Consider the following 4847-nt stretch of genomic DNA (forward strand, 5'->3'; position numbering starts at 1 on the left):
CCTAACCTGCACGTCTTTGGATTGTGGGAGGAAACCAACGCTAACAGGGGGAGAATGTGCAAACTCCAAACAGATAGTTGCCCTTGGCAGAAATCAAACCCTGGTGCCGGATGCTGTGTGGCAGCAGTGCCAACCACTGAGGCACCGTGCCGTTTCAGCCGTGTCTCAGTAACTATGTCACTTATATTGAAAAGTAGCAGGTAGCGATCATGTTCTTGCTGAGCATTTTATCATTATAAAGTCAGCCAATTTTGATGGCAGTTTTGTAGTTCTCTGCAGTGCCCTGAATCCTCTGGATTTTATTTTTTCACATCATCTCAAGTCTTTTATTTGGATTAATTGACAGACCTTTCCCTCCTCTCTCGGCTTCAGACCTAAAGACTCAACGTCATATTTTGTGAAGTTGCACAAACCAATGAAATTACAGTGAGCCTGTCCCCAAAGGGAAATATAATCATTCAGCGTGTTGGAAGACACGAAGCAATTAGGTAATCTCTTTGTTCAGCGAAATGTAAGTAGGGCGCATACTCTACATTAATTGTCCCTGTTGCGACTATCACACTGAATAAATGAGGGGCCATTTCAATGTGTCACAGAGCAAACCTCTATGGCGACAACCACTCCTGCAGTTTCTGAAGGAAGATGCACGAACCAGTCATTGCCCCATTCTTTGTCCTTTCCTATTCAAGTCTCGCTGCTATCGGTGCCCCCCCCCCCCCCCCCCCCCCCGCCGTCAGTCACTGATTTTCGAGAGAAACCATTACCTCATCGTGTATTTCCAGAAGTTTACTTGTTTCCCTTCCAGGATTCGGTAGCACTTTGCCAACATGCAACTCTTTTATTTTCAGGCACTTCAACAGGTTTCCAGTCTGAATAATACATCATGAAATAATATTTGTGCTAAATCATCGTGCATTGCTCCCGATTTCATTATGATCAGGGGCACCGTGTTCTTCAATTTTGCATGCAGTGAACTGATAGAAAAATGATCTATGCGACGCTGAACTGAGAACTGTGGTGAATGACAATGCACGAACATTAACCTGTAATATTGTCACAGATTGAGTTTCAGCCCTATTCAGTAAAATGCAATTTGGTTCATTGCAGGATGAGTTGTCTATCATAGTGTGGTAAAATGCCTTTATGCACGGCTTTCATTGCAGCATCTAAATATGAATTATTTTGTGGCTGTACTTTAGGAGATAATTTGTGACATCAACCTACATTCAGTGATTAAACGAATCTACAATATGTGCTGTGGAAGGGTGTAATAAAGTATAGAATTCCCAAAGGACAACAGCATTGCTAATGTGGTCTTCGGACTTAAATGAAGTTTAGTCTAAAAGATGTCAGCAGTGATGCACCATTTTTGAGCATTTATTAGCTTGCTTTTCTGCTGTGAATTCTCGCATATTTCGGATCATTATCTTTTAAATAATTTGCCAAAAAGATATTGTTTCTCAATTATTAGAACGTGCGGTTTCACCTCGACTCAAGTTGTCACGCTGCCGAGAGCAAACACCAGAACAATTTACTTTCGAGGAATATGAGATATTGACAAACGGTTTGATCGAAGGAACGTCTGAAATAAGAGAGCAGAAGCCGAACTGCTTAGGTGACAATTCCAAAAATTTGGGTTTCAGTCATTTAATCTATAACCAACACAGTTCGTTGTATTCAATTGAGGAAGGCACAGGACATAGTATCAAAGTTAACATGAGATTTCAGACAGTTGTATGATGCTGCGGGAAAGGATGCGGCATGACTCTGAAGCATCTGAAAATTTGAAGGATGAGATTGTAAAGGCTAAGACATCTCTGGTAAGGTGCCAACGTCAGTCAACATTTATGGGTTGAAGGATGGCCCGTGCTTGATATGAATATGTTCATGGCAACCACATCATTCTTGCAATTTCGAATTGGACAAACAGCTACTTGGCATTAACTCAGTGACGGGAGAGCGATTTTTATTCTGGGCTGATCACATTGACAGATGATGTGATGGTGCGGTGTTGAACTGGGGAGGAGAAAGTCAGACATGACAGTAGCCCAAGTTATTGTCCAACTCTCGAATGGACCCCATTTGGTCCAGGGATTTATCAACCTTCAGTATAAGTTTTCTGTTCTCATCATCCAAGGATTTTCATGCACTGGACTACTCCTCAGATATCATCCATTATTGGGAAACAGTCATATCAAACTTTTGAGCTTTATTTAAAGACGAAAGTTGAGATAGCAAAACCACAGAAGGAAAATCTTTCACTAATTTCACAACTAAAGATACGAAACAATTGGGAAAAATGCACAGAAGGACTGAGATGTCCTTCAAATTAGGCATAAGACCTAAGCTCACATTTTGAAATAGGAACTCTATTTGATGGAGTAACCAAAACACGTGGAAGGGGGCCTCAGAATTTGCAAGTTGCTGTTTTCGTTTTACACGTATGCAATTGTGCAATATTCCAATATTACATATCAGGCATTAAATGGTGAGATATTACTTTCGTTCATCGGACCTGAAACGAAGGTAAGTGTTCGAAACGTATTTGACACTCTCTCGAATCTAAAATAGTTTAAACTGGAGAACGTTTTGTTTATGTCACGGAGCTCAAGCGAAGGGTTTTGAGATTTCCATTAGTTTATAACAAGCAATGCATGGCCCAGCGAATGTCTCGTTCTATGCCCTTTATTATTCAGCTCTTGCTACTACTGGTGTCCCTGGTAAGTAATAGATTCTAAGTATTTGTTTTTAAGTGCAACAAAGTATTTTCTATTAAATTTCAGGATCGTCCTTTTTTTCTGATAGTCACCGTTGAAGGGAACAGCCTAGATCACTATGTATATATAAACTATTGAGTTATACTAACCTGCACGCGTTTGCAGTGCACAGCAACATTATATCCAAACTGTTATATTGAGCAATTATAGAACAATTGGTTATTAGATTATTGATTTGTGAATTGCAATGTGTGGCATTGCATGAATAATAATAATCAGATTAACTGCAAAAAATTAAATTCTATTACGATGCTGGAAACGTCAAGCTGTTGTTTTGGCTATTGTCTGGAATAATGCACTATCATTGTGTTCGATGCTTCTATGCACAGATACTATGATAATTCTGAAGAAAATTATTGCAGATACGTCATTATTTTACAGATTAAAAGTATATCTAGTGATTACTCAAGTCAGTTCAAAATTGGTTTGCAGTTTCCCCCAGCCAACCTGCTGGTGATCGCCATACTATTACGAGGACCATGCGAATTCTCTGGGTGCACCACTTTTTACTTGGTGGGGATAGGAGTGAGCGATTTTCTTCTGATCATCACTTGGTGCATCCTGAATCGGATTGGCGACATTTACTTCCGACACAGTGCCCTGTCCACGACCACTGCCTGCGCAGTCAGCACCGTGATGATCTATACCAACCGAGATGGCTCAGTCTGGGTAACTGTGACATTCACGGTTGCCCGTGGTCACCTGCTACCAGAGTCTGAAGGCAAGTTACTGCGCCGAGAAAGCTGCATCACTGGTCATCGGAGTGGTTTGTGCTTTGAGCTGCATCAAGAAGCCTGCCTTCTGAATTCTTCGCCCAGCCCTTGTGCACTGTGGATGGGGAGTCCTGGTTCTGTGACTTCAGAGACACGTATTACAACTCACCTGCATGGACGCCCTATAACTGGCTGAATCACGCCTTGACGCCTATTCTCCCGTTCCTACTTATTCTGCTGCTCAATGCCTTGACTGTCAGATTCATCTTGGCGGCCAGCAGTGCCCGAAGGAGGCTCCAGGACACAGCAAGCCACGAAGACTCGGAGATGGCCAACCGTAAGAGGTCCATCATACTGTTTTTCACCATCTCGCTCAGCTTCCTCCTCCTATGGGTCACCATGTCAGGCGCTTCCTCTATGTGCGGGTTACTGGTGAGGCATACTTCAGCGGCTTAAACTTCACTGACCCACAGTTTATTCTCCAAGAAACGATGAACATGCTGCAAATACTAAGTTCCTGCAAAAACGTCTTCATTCATTCAATATCCCAGAACAAGTTCAGAGATGAACTGAAGAAGGTGTTGTTGTCTCCCTCCACATCTCCCCTGGGTGCAAATAACGTTTTCATGTTCTCCGTCGATCAGAGTGGCTGAGTGTATAACACACGCTCTCACTCTCAACATTAAATGACGTTTGTGCGTTCCAACTTCTGTACTGGAAATATGGGCAGTCCATTTTACATCCTTGATATCCTCTGTTAAAGACTAACGGAAAATAAAACCAGCAGAGGATGTATTTTTAAGGACAGGATACTAAACTGTAATTTGTGCTTGTGATGACTATTTTGCACTTCCAGTGGTCTGGGCTGTATCATTTGATATTCATCTCTTTCTCTCCTCCCCTCCTTCCCGCACAGTCGACATTCTTCCGTTACTTCCTTCCTTCTTCTCCCTCATTCGTGTCTCAGCACTATTACATCTACTTATTTGAATTACTCACGTTGTCTTTCACTTTGACACAATCAAGATGAACAGCTCATCACGTCCTCCACAATGATCACAACAGTTTTCATGTTTTCGCTGGATCATATAATCCATGCCTGTCTTGACAAAGCTCAAATTCAGGTTAAGTCTTTCACAGTATTAGCAGCTCCAAAGAACTCAGCGCACCCCACACGAAACCTCGACCTCCACACATATATTCTGCACCTGAAGTCAAATGTTGTGCTCTTTCCTTTAACCACATGAAAATCAAGGTTATTTTCATGATTTCCCAACGTTATGTGTTGCTCAATATTATACAGTGGAACATAGAACATGACAACGCAGTACAGGCCCTTCGGCCCTCGATGTTGCAC

This window comes from Chiloscyllium plagiosum, unplaced genomic scaffold (genome assembly GCF_037043375.1).
Source record: "Chiloscyllium plagiosum isolate Xiang-an unplaced genomic scaffold, Cpla_swu_hap1 HiC_scaffold_27, whole genome shotgun sequence".
Taxonomy (NCBI): domain Eukaryota; kingdom Metazoa; phylum Chordata; class Chondrichthyes; order Orectolobiformes; family Hemiscylliidae; genus Chiloscyllium; species Chiloscyllium plagiosum.